We start from the raw sequence: 19,553 nt of genomic DNA, 5'->3' as shown, positions 1-19,553 counted from the left end.
TATGGCTGATTTGCATGAAGTGTTTACTGGACCACACATGCTGTTTGCCTCAGTGGGGCAACTGACTCTTAACAGTTGAGTGAACTGCAGATTCTACTTCTAACTATCTGAAAAATATGCTACTTTTGAGAGTGAAAGGTCTATTAGATACGTCTTCAAAAACATACATGGCTTTATAAAAGATGTGATTCATAGGTCTCCTACTGTGTGGAACTCTATTGTGGATAAATAACTTGTGAGCTTTCCTGAGCAGCTATTTCTAGACCACTGATGGAGACAGAATGCTGACCTTGGACAGGACTTCTGTAAGACTAAGCATCACAATTCTTACATTTCTAGGGCCTCTTTACACGGTATATTTTACAGACGAACACCTAAAAATGTAACACATACATGTGACAACTATATTTTCAAGCACAGCAGATATTGGGGACAAGTGTCAGGGAGCTAATATAGGCTGTGATGCATGACCTGCAAGCATAATGTCTGAAATCACTCAGTTTATTGCCACGTTGCTTGGAGAATCAGAGAACACAGTAAAAAGTGCAAATGTTTTGGCTAAAGCGATCTGAGTGGAATGTTTACATCCAAGCCAAACACAAGCCACACAATTGATTCCCATGAATCAGAGATTAGAACATATTTCTTGTACACGCCTGCACTGAAATTGGGGGGATAGGAAACTGAGCTGCTGTAGCCCATATAGTAAAGATAATTTTAGGGGGAGAGTTGGTAGTATAGTTTTCCATGCTTAGTGCTAAAGCACCCTATAGGACAGGGGTGGCCAACCTATGGCGCTCCAGGTGTTCATGGACTACAATTCCCATCAGCCCCTGCAAGCATGGACATTAGCCATGCTGGTAGGGGCTGATGGGAATTGTAGTCCATGAACATCTGGAGCACCATAGGTTGGGCACCCCTGCTCTAAGATTTGCACAAAATGACTGCATGATTCCTATATTTAAGCATTGACCTCCTGTTGGGTGGTTGCTTTTGACCCCCAAAGGTAGTCTTGAATTCTCCATTCTTGAGAAGAATCATGCAGAAGTTGTCAAAATACATGCTGGGACAACTGCATCGAATCTTCTATTCCACAGCACATTTCCCACCCTGCTAAACCTTTTCAGTCCTAGCTGCATCTTCTGTTTTGTCCCAGGGGAGGATTTCTGGGCTAATGAAACCCAGTTTCCAGCATGCCATCTGGGATCTGTAGTAATGAAGACCTTCAGAACTAACAGCCTAGCTTTCTTTTCTTTTTTGTAGAAGAGACACTTGAGATCTTCAACTCTTGGGTTTGTTTTTCATTGATTGTGCTTTTTTGTATCAGCCTGCCAGTTCCAGTTCCCATCACATTCCCTTGCGAGACTTCACGGTGCTCCTGCGCTGATTAAAACCCACCTGATTTCTCATGTAATGCGCCTGCTAAGCTCCTTCCCAGCAGTCTGCTCAGAGAACAATTATCAGTGTCATTTTCCCCTTCTAACTTTCTAATATATAAGAACTTTTTTTAAAAAAAGGAACGGACATTCAATTCTTTATCATTCAACTGAGGAAGACAGAACCAACTATCAGTTTTAGTACAAATCCTTCCCCCCAGAAAATATGCAATCCTGAACCACTGCTAAAACCAAAGGCCTAAAGTACTAAAGTACTAAAGTCGGCAAAGCCAACCCCAGGGCCAGCTTGTCCACTAGATTGACTGGATATATACCCTGCCCAGGGGATATTCAGCAGAGGACACTGAGTATCTTGCTGCTAGGCAAGATTCCAGCCCAGTTCATTCCACTACAGTTGGGCAGAAAGAGAAGCAATTACTGGTCCATCCAGGTACCCACGGCAGAAACTGACAGATCATTTGATTATGATTAACCTGCTTCCCTCCCTTTTGAACATTTGTCTTTCTGTGGAATTGTGTAAACTTGAAAGTCAGAAACTAGTGTGAAATTACTCTATTCAGCTAAAGAGCTTTATCGCTGACCTTTCATTATTGCATTGACTTTTGTTTTCATGTATAATACATGATAGTCAGGTCTATTCTGAGCTTTGCCCTCTGTAATCCAGGGTAAACTTGGTTGTAAATAACTCAGGGAGTCTTATATCTTGCCAACCCCCAGGATGTATAAATGTAAAATTCTTTTCCAGAGGCATATGAGGGGAAAATGGTGCCTGGGGACAGCTGTTCGCCGGGCGCCCCCCACTATGCCTGGGGGCGGGGCTCAGGGGATGGGGCCCCTCCCCCTCCTGGCTTTCAGCCTGCAGCCCCTTCTGCCCTCCCCTGTGTGGAGTGCAGAAGCAACTGCAAGCCTCTGTCCTCGTCTCCTTTGCTTTTATAAGCACAGGGGTAGGGCTTGGGGGTGGGGCCCTGCCCCCAAGATTATAAAAGCAAAGGAGATGAGGATGGAGGTTGCTGTCCCCAGAGGGGAGGGCCCAAGGGACTGCTGGCTGGGAGCCGGGGGCGAGGCTTGGGGGGGTGTCCTCGGGCTTCCTTGGCCCCACCCATGTCAATGATGACATGGGTGGGGCCAAGGGCGCCCAAAGATGCTGTCTTCCTGGTCACGTGGGCTGCCTGGGGACAGAAGGTATCCCCCTAGGCAGATACGTCCCTGGGCAAATACGTCACTGTTCTTTTCCAAGGTATCTCCAAGATTACTTCAAAAAAGCCTTGCTTGTCCTCACCTTAGCTCAGGGGTAGGGAACCCCATGCTGGCAGGGGCTGATGGGAATTGTAGTTCCTGAACATCTGGAGAGCCACAGGTTCCCTACCCCTGCCTTAGCTCCTGAGACATTAGTGGGGATGTGGGGGGAGGGGAAAGCTGAAGAGGCAGGATGGACATTTTAAGCCCCGAGTACAAGATTCTATACTTGTGCAGTAATGGAATAAGAATATAAAGGGTTGGGTCCTTTGCCTCCCCACCCACTCCCAGTTAAGTCTTCCTCAAGGATTTGCACAGACAGGTTCAAAAGCTTATCAAGTGCTTCTGGCCCAAAACTTCCTCAACGCAGCCAGCCTGGGTCACAATCACGGTTTCAAGTCTGCACATGCTCTCTCTTTGCAGCTCTCAAAGTCCTCACTGATGCTCCACTAGGATTCACCAACCAGCTCTTCTTTGTACTTCCCTTCCTTTTCCAGTCTCCCCTTGAGGACAACAGCTGAGGACAAAAGGTGGGAAATGCAATTCCTCAATTCAGCATTATTCAGACAGAACAAGTTGCTATCTTTGCAAGGATGAATAAATCTTTTGAGGCAATGTATCCCCATGTCTGAATACAGTCAGTATGATTACAGAAGAGCTTTTCCAGGCAAACAACTCCTCACTGTTTGGTTCTCCATGTTTACTCAGTTTAACTGAAAATCGGGTTTGGCTTGGCATGTTCTTTGAGCTGTGTACCAGTTCCATTGAAGAAACTCTAAACATCTCTTGTGTTGTCTTGGGGAGAAAGCAAAGCCCTATGATCACACACAGCTGCCTTATCCTGAATGAGACTTTTGGTCCATCAAAGCTAGTATGGACTGGTAGCGACTCTCCAGGGCACAGGTGTCAAACTTGCGCCCCTCCAGATGTTCATGAACTACAATTCCCATCAGCCCTTGCCAGCATAGCCAATGCTCATGTTGGAAGGGACTGATGGGAACTGCAGTTCATGAACATCTGGAGGGCCGCGAATTTGACACCCTTGCTCCAGGGTCACAGGTAGGGGTCTTTCACATCATCTGCTGCTAGATCAGTGGTTCTCAACCTTCCTAATGCCGGGACCCTTTACTACAGCTCCTCATGTCGTGGTGACCCCCAACCATAAAATTATTTTCATTGCTACTTCATAACTGTAATTTGTCATATAAAATACAATGTCGACAATTTTCATATTAGTAATAATGCATTTGAGCATAAATTCTACTGAGATCCAGAGAAACTGGCCTCCACTGTACTGCAATATTACAATCATTTCCCAGGGACCAATACAAGCTTGCAGTTCAGCCTGACTCCATGCCATTCATCCAAGGAACCACGGACAAAAGTCCTGTGTTGTTTTAGAAATTTTAAAATGATAACCTTGCAGCCCAGGCCAGATACCCCACCTCCTGGCAAAATGCACTTGTCTTCTCTCATGGCCCCAAGCTTGTGTCCTGACCACAGCTGAATAGAAATATATATGTAAAGTGAATGTTTAACTTTACACAATAAAATATCATAATTTCTTTAACCACTGGTCATTTCTGCTCTTCAGGCACTCCCAGACAGACACATTTTCCCAAAATAGGGTGATACTCTGCCCAGGAAATTCTGCTGCAGATGGCTAGGAGTGGCAGAGGGTGGCAAGGGGTGTGGGAAATAGCAAGGGGTGGGAGGGTAGGCCTCTGCTGGGTCCCCGTGGGCCCAGCTGGCCTTTGGGGTGGGTGCATGGGACAGAAGGCCTCTGCTGGGCCCTCAATGACCCAGCTGGCCTTTTGGGATGGGTGGGGGGAGAGAGAAGGCCTCTGGTGGGCCCCCAAGGCAAAGAGGAAGACCCAACACAAGAGAGATTGACTTCATCAAGGAAGCCTCCCCCACCCCTAATTTGCAAGACGTAAGTGGAGCTGTTAATGACAGGATGTTTTGGAGGTGGTTAATTCATATGGTTGACATAAACTGGAAGATACTTGGCTGCACATAATGCACACAAAGATCAAATCAAACCTGAATCCTTTCTAGCAGCTAAGAACGACCAAGCTGAAGCTATTGACTTTGGACATATCATGAAAAGATAAGACTCAGTGGAAATGATGAGAAAGACAATAATACTAGGAAAAGCAGAGGGCATCAGGAAAAGAAGACCCAGCATGAAATGAATTAATTCTAAAAAGGAAACCAGGATTTCCTTCTCTTCTCTTCTCTTCTCTCCACCTCCTCTCAAAAACAGGGCCAGTGACATGCCTGGTGAACTGGGACCTGGCTAGGCAGGGGCCCCAAGCAGCAGCCCCCTTAGCCTCGACCTCTTCCTTGTGCTTGGAGCAGCTGCCCCCCTCCCTTCAGCCTTGTTGCAAAGATATGAATAGGAAAGTCATGGAAAAACATGGACTGTATTTCAGGAAGGGATTCTGTTTTGAGCACCACCACAGATCTAATTAAGTCAAGGCGGTGAGATTGGCCCAAAATCCAAACAAAAATATCCACTCCTTTATACACCAAAGATGCTTTTGTAATGATGAACAAAATATTGATATTATACAAGCCTGCATGGTCCAAGGTTAGGGGTCATGTGGCATTTGGGCAAAAGGAGCCTTCCATCCCCACCCACTCCTCTTCATCACCTTGCCCCCGCTATTTATATCAACAGGATGGAGGCTCTTCCCTCACCCACTGGATGTTCCCTTTCTGTTTCCCACTCTGCCTTGTGGGAAACCCAGCAGCTTTTTCACTATGGAATCAGACATAAACAAGTGTGTATGTATTGGGGGGGGGGGTTCCCAACAAATCCAGAGGGGCCATGGAAATGAAAGAGGGGGGGGGATAAAGGGAGGGAGGTAGAGGGAGGTAGATAAAGATAGAGACAGAGGGAGGGAGGGAGGGAGGGAGGGAGGGAGATAAAGAGAGGTAGGTAGGTAGGTAAGTAAGTAGAGAAAGAGAGAGAGATAAGATAGAGAGAGGGGAAGAGAAGAGGGGAGAAAGAGGATATAAAAATCACAAGCCCCTTTTGCGGGGCCAGGTGAGACAGACCCAACCTTGCTGTGGGAGGGGGATGAGAACAACCCCAACTCACCGGTGATAAAGAACCAAGAGGTGGGAGGGTGCCCAGATGACAGGGAAAGCTCAGGAGTTCAGGAGAGGCCGGGATAGCCAGCAGAAATGGCGGTGCTACGAGCCCACCGACAGCGAGGTGGGCGGAGCCAGGATGCCTTGCTGACCCCACACCTGCAGTGTAGCAGCAACACAACCCCAAGCGGGGGGCGGGGCAGGGCAAAGTTTAAATGTCCCAGCATTCACCCCCTGGAGCCTAAGGCTGACTGCAAAAAGGGTCAGAGGCAAGCCGTGGGGATTGGTGGGAGGGCTTGAAACAGACGGGAAAGTTTAAAAGTGGGAAGGACGGAAGGCAGGGGACGGGTTGTGTGGAAGACGAATTTGGAGGTGGAGAGGCGGTGAGACAGATGGGGAGGCGAGGAAAAAGTGACTAGTAACTAGTCTTAGCCAGCCTGTCCTCGGAAGCCCCCCCGAACCAAACTTCACCAAACTTGGGGGGGGGGGTGTATCATCAGGACAGTCTCCTGATGATATCCTGAAGTTTTGGTGTCACTAGTTTTAAAAATACTGGTTTGTGTGTTTCACCGCTCCTCCACATGAAGCCTGCTGGGTTCCACCATTGCAACAATTGTAGGCATGAAGCCTTCGTTCCCAATAGACACAATGTATAATAGACTTCTCTATGTGATACACCTCTGAAGATGCCAGCTATGATGTGGGGGTGATTTTGGGGTGACCAAGTGAAAAAATCAGTAGGATCCACAGGTGCAGGCCAAACTACAGTAGCAGGACCTACCAGACCACGGCCACACAGCCTAGAAAACACACACAACACTTGCAGCAGTTGGTTGCTCCTACTGTTTGGCATGCACCTGTGGCTGGCATCTCTGGAGGTGCTTGAAGGTTAGGTGACCTAAGCCGGCAACAGTAAGAAGCTTGTGTGACCAAGCAACATACGCATAGCATTGAACCCCCTGAAGCAAAGTCCCCCAAACCTGGATGGTGTCATCAAGAGACTCTCCTGAAGATACCCTGAAAGTTTTGTGACTGTGCCTTCAGAAATGTGCACTCCACAGACACCCCCAGAATTTCCACATTGACAGCAATGCAGCAAACTCAATGCAGAATAAAGAATCTTGGGCAAATTTGAGGGTGCCTGTCAGGGGTGCAAGCATTAATCTAGTGACACCAACATTTCAGGGCATCATCAGGAGGCTGTCCTGATTATACTTCCCAGGTTTGGTGAAGTTTGGTTCAGGGGGGGCAAAGTTATGGACCCTCAAAGGAGTAGCCCCCATCTCCTTAGCTCCCATTGGAAAGAATGGGGGATGGGGCACCCCCTTTGAGGGTCCATAACTTTGGTCCCCCTGAACCAAACTGCACCAAACTTGGGGGGTGTCATCAAGACAGTCTCCTGATGATACCGATATGTCTAAAATTGCGCCCCCTGCAGGTCAAAACGCGAAAAAACAACTAAAAATTTAAAACGCATCTGAGAAATGTATCCTAGTCTGGCGACCCCTGTGAAACGGTCATTCAACCCCCAAAAGGGTCACGCCCCCCAGGTTGAAAACCTCTGTGCTAGATCTTTAAACTGGAGATACTGGGACCTTCTACATGCCAAGTAGGTGCTTAGCCACTGATCCACTCTCCCCCCCCCACCTATGCCAGTTGTAAGATTCATAATGACAATGGTAAATAGAAACTGAGCACATCAACATTTTCTGGAACATTCCAGAAATCCCATTTACTGGAAGAGTTACAAAACCTTAGTGTAGGGTCTGGGGTTCTCCTTGAATTACAAATAATCTGCAGATTAGGCTTGGCAAACTTCCACCCATGCTGCTCTGTTCCCACTGGTGCTCCACAAATCACCCACAGGATGGAAACGGGAAGAGGAAAGAGACACAGATGGAAATCTCAATGCTCTAAGAAATCCTTCATGAATTGTAATCGGACTATAGAACACAGTAGTAGTATAAATTCGTTAGTGGTGATTTGATTCCTAGAAATGCAATGAGAAACAAATTATAATATTTCCCGAGCCATCATTTTCAGCCAAGGTTCAGAAGATGGGGTGGGGGTGGGGAAAGTACCCCAAAGTATGGATCCTTGTGGTTCAACACTAGGCAAAGAAGAAAACTGAAGGGGGGGGATACATAGTTATATATGGGTACATAGTTATATATGGAGTCTATGCATCAATCCATTCTAGGACTTCATTAAATGTCATATGTTTAGGGGCAAAAGTTCCAAAAGATGCATCAACAAACATTTACAGATATGGGCATCAGTGGTCTGTAAATGCTGTCCCTCTCCTACAATGCTCTCAACCAATTGCAGAGAACTCTTAAATAAGACAGGAAGTTTTCACTTTGGAAGAGGTAAGAGAAGAAACTCATTCGCTTTGTCCCTCCCTACAGTTCTCTGGAATGTGTGGAGAATTCAGACCACTCTCACCTTATGCCAGATGTTGGACAACATCAAAATCAGAGAGGGAGACTTTGGCTGCTTTTCACACTCTCCAAAGGTCAAAGTGAAAGACACCCTTTGTAGCCCTGAGTTCTTTGCATGTATCAGAAGGGTGGAAGTGGTTGTGGCCATCTACCATGGCTGACAACCAGCCAAAATTTGCGCACTCCTTCAAATCCATACAAACTGCTTTAAAATATCCTGGGAATCACATGTCTTCAGTTACTGTACACTCAGTCATGTGCCTTAATGCAAAGGGAAATTGTTTGAAGCCAAACGCTGCTATACTCTATGCAACAAGATGCTCTTCAGAAAAGTCCCTGAAACACCAGCCACCATTGGACACACAGCGAGTGCCTTTCAAAGTTTTAAATACATGCTGTCAAAGACAGGAAAAGATGGGGGGGACTTCTCTATTTGATATGCAAATAGTGACCCATTTTCAGAGAAGCATTTAAAATACATGCATTTTTCTACTGGGGTTGAGATGGAATAGTTCTTGGGAGATGCACACCAGTGAACTCTGACCAGACTGGAAAGCAATGGGAAGCAATTATTTCAAAGTATGTAGCACGGGCTTGCTCCTGTCATGCTTTCAGTTGTGTTTATTTCCTGTCAGTGAGGCCAAAGTGGACAGACTTTTGGTAAAGAGAGTCTCAATTTAGCCAGCCCCTCTGACGCTCTGCGGTCACTGGGTTTTCTAGGCACTGGGGTAATAAGGACCTCCTTCTCTTCAAAAACTCATTGGATTGGTATAATATTTGTCTTGGGAGCAGGGCTATAGTTTAATTGTCCATGAAAATTATTTGGCTGTTTTCTTCCCTTTTTCCCCTTCTCTCTTCCTGTTAAGCAGATTATCCTCTTTTTATTTCATTCTTCTCTAAGGATATAATCCAATTTTATTGCATTATTTATTACATGTATGGTACTGTTCTTTATCACTTTTTAAAATAATTCCGTTATTTGCTTTGAGTCTCAATTAGAAAGGCAGATAATAAATATAACAATAACATTTGTTTCTTTAGTATAGGCTTAAAAGGTCAGACAGGCTATTGCATGACAGGTATAAATGTCCACTGAGATGACAGGGATGAAATCCTAAATAGGGACTATAAGTCATTTTACCAATGTATAAAACAGAGAAGTGTCTTCAGTATCATAAACTGGCCCTGGGTCTATGTGTTCACATGCATGTTGCACGTCCATGTGCATGTAAAGTATGTTCTTCACGGCACCACCCCAAGTTAGACATCGAGACTTCCCTGTTACCAATGACTTGGGGGCTACTAGTAATGGCTGGCTCTGAGTAAATACAAAGGACGGAGTTTCCCAATTACTTCTGCCCTTGTCCTGTTTGTGAGTGTTTATTGTGTTTAGCGTGTGATCTAAGGCAGTGGTGGCACTCAGAGACCTCTCTGTGGGCACGCGCAGAGTGCCCCTCCCCACACATCTAGGCTGGCCTGGGCCACTGGGCTCAATTATTAGCATTAAACCTAAAACCTAGTTTTGGGGAAGCAGTGTAGGTAACCCTGTTAAGTGCTGATTTTCATGCACTGAAGTGTGATCTTTTACCTGGGAGTAAGCTCGGTTGCTGACAATGGGGCTTGATTCTGATTAAACCCTCCTAGAGTTGTGATTCACCAGTTGGAAGAGTTGCATGGTTGCTTCAAAGCAAAGCCACCAACTACCACCAAGCTTACTCCTTAGTAATGCATGCCTTGGAGCCAACCGTTTGTTCTAAACTAAAACCTCAGTATTCAGGTTAAATTGCCTTGTTGGCACTTTGCGATAAATAAGTGGGTTTTGGGTTGCAATTTGGGCACTCGATCTCGAAAAGGTTCGCCATCACTGATCTAAGGCATGCAAGGAGGCACTGATTCACAGCCTGCTCTCTTAAGCAGGAAAAGATTTTATTGCTATAGATTATGCTAAAGCACAAGTCAGGGGAAATACTATTGTGTCTACTGGGTTACAGAACTAGTGAAAATAACAGGAGAACATAACACTAAGTTAAACTGAACAATACATATTTACTTCCAACATCTCCCTCCCAGATGTCCATGGAACATATGCACATCCTGACTCCACCTGCTTCATGCACGGGCAGCCAACCTCCAGCATTACACAAAGACTAATGGATTTTATACCTTTAAAGGCAGGGATGTTGAATGCATGTGTTAAGAGAGCTGGATATGACACAAATATAATTTGGTTGGAATGGGCCCAGGTGGAGGGGTGGCTCCCTTCGCTGGTGAACCCCCAGCAGGCTCTGGGGAAGAGCAGCCCTGGGGAAGGGGATGGCTGCCTCAGCTAGGGACCTTGCTGTAGACTTACCTGCCCAGCCCAGAACCTCTTGACAGGGCTTATCAAGCCCATGAGCTACCCCAGGGGTAGGGAACCTGCGGCTCTCCAGATGTTCAGGAACTACAATTCCCATCAGCCCCTGACAGAGGCTGATGGGAATTGTAGTTCCTGAACATCTGTCCCCACCCCCCCCCCCCCCCACCCCCCCCCCCCCCCACCCCCCCCCCCCCCCACCCCCCCCCCCCCCCACCCCCCCCCCCCCCCACCCCCCCCCCCCCCCACCCCCCCCCCCCCCCACCCCCCCCCCCCCCCACCCCCCCCCCCCCCCACCCCCCCCCCCCCCCACCCCCCCCCCCCCCCACCCCCCCCCCCCCCCACCCCCCCCCCCCCCCACCCCCCCCCCCCCCCACCCCCCCCCCCCCCCACCCCCCCCCCCCCCCACCCCCCCCCCCCCCCACCCCCCCCCCCCCCCACCCCCCCCCCCCCCCACCCCCCCCCCCCCCCACCCCCCCCCCCCCCCACCCCCCCCCCCCCCCACCCCCCCCCCCCCCCACCCCCCCCCCCCCCCACCCCCCCCCCGCATCAGCCTCTGTCAGCATGGCCAATTGGCCATGCTGGTAGGGGCTGATGGGAATTGTAGTTCCTGAACATCTGGAGAGCCGCAGGTTCCCTACCCCTGATCTAAACTAAAAAGATCCTGGTGTCTGCTCTACGACAGCCAGAAACTCAATGCACCAAGGGAACACCTATGACTTCAGACTAGAAGGTAGACCAGTCCTATGTGTGCTACTTAGTGTAGAAAGATAGAAAACCCTCATCGACCCGCTGAGTGTCCAACTTATTGTTCAATATTAACTAAAGCTAAATCAAATTGTAAATAGATAGAAGTCATGAACAGATGCTCTGTAATGGCCTGTAATTCATTTTTTAGGATAATGCTTTCAACCTGTTATGGGAAGGTCAATAAATTATTTGTAATCAAATAAGTGGGTAGCCTTAAACTTCCATGTAAATATGAACAAGTCTTGGAAGTACCTAACACCTGTACTAGTACCCTGCTCCCAAACCTTGTATCTACAAAGCATTCAACAGCAAAAGACAAATCTTCTACAGTAGCTGCTATTAGCATCCCATCAAATAACCTGATTAATTGGATGGATCCACTTGTTAATATTGAGGCTGTCAATGAACAACCCCCACTGAAGATACAATAGAAAAGAACCTGATCAGCCTACATTTTTCTTTTCTTTTCAGTTTCTTTTCAGCTCTACCAGCATCTGAACATTAGTAATCATTCCACAGATGAGTCAATATTCCATGCCCATTTCTATAAACAGTCTCTCACCTTATGCACCAGGCCTGATGTCAAAACTGTGCTTAAATGGCCATATGCTGACCAATGAGAGTGACTGTTAGAAAATAATGAGAACTGCTGATGTGAAATAATTTTCCCTCCTCACTTTGGAAACTTCACATTGCAGTAAAGTGGAGAATGCTGCTAGAACACAGCCAAACAGTCCAGAAACCACACAGCACCCCACTACAGGAAAAATGTTGGCAAGCACTATGTTGGATGACAGAAAAGTATAGATTGTTGGTGTCTAATACTGGTAGCCAAATAATGGTGCCAAGGGAATGCAAGCCATTGTTCTGGGGGGGGGGGGGATCCCCAGGCATTCTTTGTGCCTTGTTCTCCCTGCGACTGGAGTCATGTGCTGATGCCTGCTATGGATACTTCTGGCTTTTTTTTTTGAATATTACATCACACTTCAGAACTTCAGAACAAAAAGAAAAACCATACTGGATCAGACCAAGGCCCATCATGTCCAGCAATCAGTTCACACAGTGGCCAACCAGGTGCTTCTAAGAAGCCCACAAGATGACTGCAGGAGCATTATCATTTAATACCAATAAATAAATAATAAATGAACATTTATTCCTTTTTGGGGAGCAACATAATGATGGAACATGGCCTGACAGCATTTCCCAAAACTGATCCTGAAACTCTGGCTGCTGAGCAGGGGTGCATTAGCATAGTTTATGCCAATGCACCCCTCCGGGACCATTCACATGGATGGTCCCGCTGTGTGCGTAGCCGACGGTGCAGCCTTCGCACAGGCTGCGCCATCCCCAAATGGATCTTACCTCCTCCTGGCTTCCATTGTATTGTAAAGGCCAGGGGACACGCCCCCGTGACCAAAGCAACAGCTCTGAAGTCGGAGGCCAGAACATGTGTCCCCTGGCCTCCATAATGCAATGGAAGCCAGGAGAAGGTAAGAGCCATTTGGGGAAGGCGAGGGGGGGGGGGGCGCAGCCTTCCACCCGCTGCCATTCACATGGTAGCGGGTCGAAGACGCAGCTTTTGGAAAACCTCGCTGGGCAAACAGCGCTCCAAGGACGGTGTTTTTACCGTCCATGGGGCACTGTTATTGGGCTGTGTGGAAACAGCCTCTGTCTCAGACATCTTGAGATGCTACATGTTGGAGTAAGATGCTGTCAAATCAGTTTTGCTGCAGTTGCCACAACAACTCAACACATTAGAGACTCATTCTTACGATACACATCTTGATCATTATGGGTATGCATAGGGAAAAAATATATTTGGCCATCTTTTGTAAACAATAAGAGCCCTCAAGGCAGTCAGAAGTTTTAAAAATGCAATATAAATACATGTTTAAAAACAGTATATATGTATAAAACCAACAAGTAAAGATTTGGACTGTGATATTTGTTGGAGGATTTAATTGGTTGTATCAGAGATGTAACCCTTTGCTTAAAAACATAGTGATGCATTTCTTAGTAGTAAAATAAATTTTATCATCTGTTATTAGATAATTAAAGGCTCCTTTGATCCATCGAGTGTTGAGGGATGAAATTAAGTTCCCTTCTTTCTACCTGATGCTTCCAAACCAACATCTCCAGCAGGTTAGAATTGTTCAATTGCTTAAGCATTTTGAATGGATGTAGATTTGCCTCCTCATTTTCAATGAAGAATGATTAGAAACTTTTCTATAGACCTTGAGACTGATTAGACTGATATTTCTATTGCTTTTACCAATGTTATTGAATGCTCACCGTAGAAGACATATTTTTTCTCTCCTTTCATACAAAGTAATAAAAGTCACAAAGCACAATTTGGCACGATTTCTTCACTATTGTAAGTAAACTGAAATGGAAAAGTGAGTGATTGAAGACAAAAAGGGAAGGGCCAAACAAAAGGGGTGTGGTTGGTGGAAAAAGGAGCCATATCAAAGGGGAAGGGGTCTGGATATACTCCTTTGCCCAGGGCCTACACAATCCTGAAACCAGCCCTGTTCTCTCCACTTGCAAAGATATCTCCCAGCTCCTCCTCATTCATCAGCCTGACATGGCCCAGCACAGACATCACACAATATTTTTACTTTGATGGCATTCCAAGTGCTTAAAGGCAAGGGTTGGCAACTTGTTCAGCAATCACTGCTGTAAAGAGACCAGAATGGTGGCTAGTTTGTGGATTACTGGAATGTGATTAACAAACTGTGGAGGCTTTTGTGTGAACCTGGCAGAAGCCAGACTATATTTTATATATATTTATAAAAAGAGTCTTGCTATCCTGTCAAGCTCTAGTGTGACCAGCAAACAGAAATAAGGGTAGAGCTATGCACAGCTAGCATGATGTAGTGGTTAAACTAGGATCCTGGGACTGCACTGATTTCAACCGACTCACAAAGGTGTGGGATTGCTTAGGATGGCACTGTCAGGTTCCGATATGAAGCTTGCTGGATGTCCTTTGGCCAATCAATCTCTGTCTACCTTACAGGCTTGTGAGGGAAAAAAAGGAAAAAGAGAGCTACGTACACTGCCCGGAGCTCCTTGCAAGAAAGGTGGGATTACAAAAGATGGTTTTGTTTCTTGTGGTTCCCAAGCAGTTCTATGAACAGCTCCAAGAACATTTACAGCAGGCAAAACTCATTTCTGACTCCCCACCTTGTGATCATAGGAAGCAGGTAAAGACATCCCCACCCACAGTGAAGGTGAAATCTTTGGGTCCCAACTAGAGGTTCATGATGCAATTGTTTGCTTGGAGGCAATAAGTTTTCAAACAACTCTATTCCGCCACAATGAACACATTTTTCCTAACTGCAAGGTCACAAAACATTCTTCTGAGTACATGTTTTTTATATCATTGTTACATCATTTCATTTCCTGCAACTAACATGCCAAAGTAGCACAATGCATCCACTGAATGTAACACAATGGATCTACTGAAGTCCACTTTCATAGGTAATGGCCTACTAGGGGTCTAAAACTAGTTTTTCTACAGACTAAGGCCTTGGCTACTGATAAGAAGCTATGCTCAACCAGCTGGAACTCTGGTTGCCCACCATCCTCCTCCATATCCTTCTGTGATGGCTTTGCAGGGTGGGAAGAAATGTTTGTAATTTCTTTTCCCAAAATGAGAGTGAGAAAGAAGGAAAGGTCTGTGCAAAGTCCAGCCTCCTTTTGCCACCTGAGCACATCTTCAGGGTTTGGTGGGCAGTAGTGACTTCCTCCACCTCACAAGGAATTAGAGAAGGGATTATCTTGAGAATCACAGAACAGTAGATCACCTATGACCTTGCACACATGGTTAAAAGGCTGTTTCACCACACTGAAGCAGGACTTAAGCTACTGACATCTGTTTTACTGTTATAGCTTTGTTGTTACATTACACTTTGAAAAAAAAGGTTTGTTGTCTAGTTTCTTTGAATAGCCTGGAATTTTACGGTGAACAGTTGGGTCCCATTTGTTAAGCAGTGGGTGTTCCAAGAGGTTCATGTCCTCAAGATTTGGTCATGCTCATATTTCTGTAGGTGGTGCATGGGCTTCTTATTTCAAATTGCTGACAGTGTTCAATTGTCACCATCACAGTCACCTTCCTAGGAATAAAATGATGAAAGGAACAATGCACACAGCTTCTATTTGGCCAAGGTGACAGCGTCAAATTTTGGATCTTCCCAGCCAAAATCAGTCTGAAGACTACTGATGTTGCTTTGGGATTAGCACTGCCTGTTTGCTTTCTGTTTGGTCAACAGATGCCTTTGCAAAGAGGAATTACAGAAGAGTGTAAGAGGTTGATAGTGTTCCTGCCTCCAAAGAAAATGGACCCAATAAAGCTGCCATGAACTTGCACATCACTTGGAAAACAGAGGATTTTTTTTTAAGTTCTCCAATAATTCTGTTTACAAAAATATATTTACTACCTACCCAGAATTCCTTACATATGGTTCATGGGCAGTCAGGCAATACAGAGACATAAGCATTAGGTGTGCCAAATGGGTGCCTGAGTCTTGATGGATACATTATAGTTCTTTTGCCAAGTCACCATGCAGCAAACATTGCTTCAGATAAAATCTGGTTGTTTTGTAACTGTAATAAGGAAGGAGAACAATGACCAATGTAGGTGGAGAGGTAGGTAGGATTTCTAATGATGCAAACAGGACCATTCCATGGACCAGGTCACAAAAGTGGCCACCAGCCACACTGGACAAGTGACAAGTCCACTGGGGCACAGATACAAAAAGGAAAACTGGGAAGCAAAATAGTAACAGGAGTGAAATACTGCTGAATAATGTTGGAGCCACGCCCTACAGCAAGGGGTGTTGAACTCATTTATTGCAAGGGCTGGATATGACATAAATGTGACTTGATTGGGCTAGACCTGAAGGGGGGGCAGTGGCTCCCTCGGCTGATGAGCTCTCAGCAGGCTCACCAGCCCAGATCAGAACGGGAAGGGGGGGGGGTGACTGCTGGTGAACCTGCAGTGGGATCTAGCCCCTGGGGGTATTTGACACCCATGCCCAACAGGGTTGGCATGAGATAGCTGTGATTTGATGGCATGCACACATACGCACAATTTTCATTATAATAACATGCCTTCCCACCAGTTTCCATGATTGCAGATCCTTCCTGCACCTTTGTGACCAGGGTGCATCTTCTGTTGCCACAACATGGCCTCCTGTTGTAATCGAACACTGTCAGCAATTTGAAACAAGAAGCTCATGCAGCACCTACAAAACTGCAAGCATGACCAATTCTTAAGGACATGAACTAGAAAATGTGATGTTGTTTTCCTTCCCTCATTTTTACATCTGTCCTAATGAAAAGTGCATTGGGTTGGTCCTTATGAAAGGCATTACATGGACAAAGTCCCCTTTTAGACTAGTATTATTAACTCATTGGCTTGAATACTGCATAACTATCTTTATTGTTGGAACGGACTGCCATCAGCAGAGCAGGAAGTGCTGTTCTTATTTTATAATCAGCGTTAAGTCTCAGCAAGAAAGGAAGTTAAATAAATAAACTGATAACAACAACAACTATGACAGTGATGGCGAACCTTTTCCAGACCGAGTGCCCAAATTGCAACCCAAAACCCACTTATTTATCGCAAAGTGCCAACACAGTAATTTAACCTGAATACTGAGGTTTTTGTTTAGAAAAACGGTTGGCTCCGAGGCATGCGTTACTCAGGAGTAAGCTTGGTGGTAGTCGGTGGCTTTGCTTTGACGCAACCGTGCAACTCTTCCAACGGGTGAATCACGACCCTAGGAGGGTTTACTCAGAAGCAAGCCCCATTGCCAGCCACCGAGCTTACTCCCACGTAAAGGATTGCGTTTTAGTTTAACAGCGCTTAACAGGGTTACCTACACTACTTTCCCAAAACTAGGTTTTAGGTTTAATCCTAATAATCGAGCCCAGTGGCCCAGGCCAGCCTAGAGGGGGGACTCTGTTTGTGCGTGCCCACAGAGAGGGCTCTGAGTGCCACCTCTGGCACCTGTGCCATAGGTTCCCCATCACTTAACTATGATGTCCCTGCCTTCCCCACTCCCTCCGCAAAAATGTCCCCTGGAAGGAGACAAGGGACCCTCCGCCTACTCCCACCGAAAGCACACACAATAGGAGTGGTGAACTGGAGTTCCACCTTCCATTCCAATGGATCCAACCCACTGGTAATTTTCCCCATCATCTTGCTATGTTTTTCTATGTACATTACATACAAACATGAACTTCAAGAAACCTTCCAGTAGTCCATTAACAGGCCTGTCAAGTGTCATGGACTGCCACCTGCAGGATACCTTGATAATTCCCCCACTCTGATTGCAAATTTGTCAAACCTAGAATTTGTATTCAGTGTGCAATTTTCTCATGTTAGCAGACAGATGCCATTGGTAGTTTATTATCTCTATACACTGGATCCACCTTATCCAACAAGACAAAAGAGACCTAGTCACAACTGAGATACAGGTGCTGATGACACTAGTTCTAATTCTACAGTGCAATCCTACACAGTTACACTGTTTTAAACCCACTTCTCTGTGTGATACACCTCTGAAGATGCCAGCCATAGATGCAGGCAAAATGTTAGGAACAAGATCTACCAGACCACGGCCACACAGCCTGGAAAGTCCACAACAACCAGTTGAGTCTGACCATGAAAGCCTTCAACAATATACTTTTGGAAGGTTTAAGAGAGATAATCAACTTGGCACTGTTCAACTGAATGAAGGCTACTATAAATATTGTAATTGGGAGGTGCCTGAAGTATTGCTGCTATTCAACAACAAGGCAGTGCCCACAACTGATTGCTGTATGTCAATAATAACTGCCCTTTGTAAATTTTAGGCTTTGGCTGAAATTGGAAAAAGGTTTTGATTCTGCTTAGCCTGTAAAGAGAGATTGCTAGTGACCACAATTGCAAGAGACTACAATGGTTCACATATAAAAGGCATTTCAAGGCAAAACTATTTTGTTTCCTACTTTCCCCCATTTAGAAACAAATGTCAGCACATTACACATTCACAGTCTCATGATCGTTTTGTAAAGGATTATAAGAGACAATGCTTTACTTGTTTTGTTCCTGAAAATCACTGGTCTATTAAAAAAAAGATATAGAATTGGGTGAGGGATAGGGAAAAAACCACATATGCAAGAGTGCAGACTTTTTAAAATCATATTAAGAAGTCTAAAAGAAATTCACCAAGAGGTTTATGTACTTCTTTTCAAGCAGATGAAAGAAAAACAGATCCCCCTCCCTCAATATACATCAGCTATTGGCACCATATTTTTTAAAGTACAGTAAAATACAGTTTGTGTCTATGTATAATTTGTTGCTTCTTAAAAATATTCTTTTTCTTCTTCCAATAACTGGCAGTTCCATTCTATCACTCAACCACTATCACTCTCAGTAGGCTCCACTATACTTTTCCTTCTCCCATCATACTGAAATGTTTTACAGAGCGGAAGCCAAAACAACCCTACCTATCTGCATGGTAGGTCTTTTGTGAGAAAGGGTGTGTTGGGAACTGGCGCTCTCCAGTTTTACTTAAGAGAATACAAAATATTATAGGATTAGTGATCTGCTTATTGTAAACACGTATATACACCATGACACACATTTGCAATATCTTATGTATTATCCATCTACAAAGGTCACAACAACTAAATATCTTAATTGCTCTCTCCAGCAGCTAATGAATTAAAGATGATAAATGATATTAACAAAGGAAAGAGGATCTTTCCTTTGTTTCCGGTAGAAGGTATCTTTCTAGCAATAGGTGCCTCATAAAGGCATGATTTGTAATTCCCAGATTTACTTATTCTTTGGCTCAATTAAATTTTCTACACAATGGAAAGAAGATAGAGAGATGCAAACATTACTTCTTTATTGCATTTTAGCACTTGTCTTTATGCATAATTTTCCTTAAGTTTGAGATTTTACGATATGCATCACTTTGCAATATTATGCACATACTTGATATAGAACGATCCTCCAATCTTGAAGGCACAGGAATCTGATCTAAACTCTCTAGGAAAACAAATGTGGCTAAAAATTATAACTTTAATAAAATGCCCTTAAAAGTCAAGCAGTTCCAAAAATTAGGCCAATCCTTCAGCAACCAGTTTTGAAGTATTATTTGATTAAACTGGTCTGTAAATTCAGAATAGAACAAAAGATGGGGGTTGTGTTGGTTTTGCATCAAATAACAAACAATAATTTACAAAAACAAATAATCTGTTTCTTGAGGCACACACAGTTTT

This window comes from Sphaerodactylus townsendi, linkage group LG11, assembly GCF_021028975.2.
Source record: "Sphaerodactylus townsendi isolate TG3544 linkage group LG11, MPM_Stown_v2.3, whole genome shotgun sequence".
Lineage (NCBI taxonomy): Eukaryota > Metazoa > Chordata > Lepidosauria > Squamata > Sphaerodactylidae > Sphaerodactylus > Sphaerodactylus townsendi.
This window is presented reverse-complemented; position numbering follows the sequence as displayed.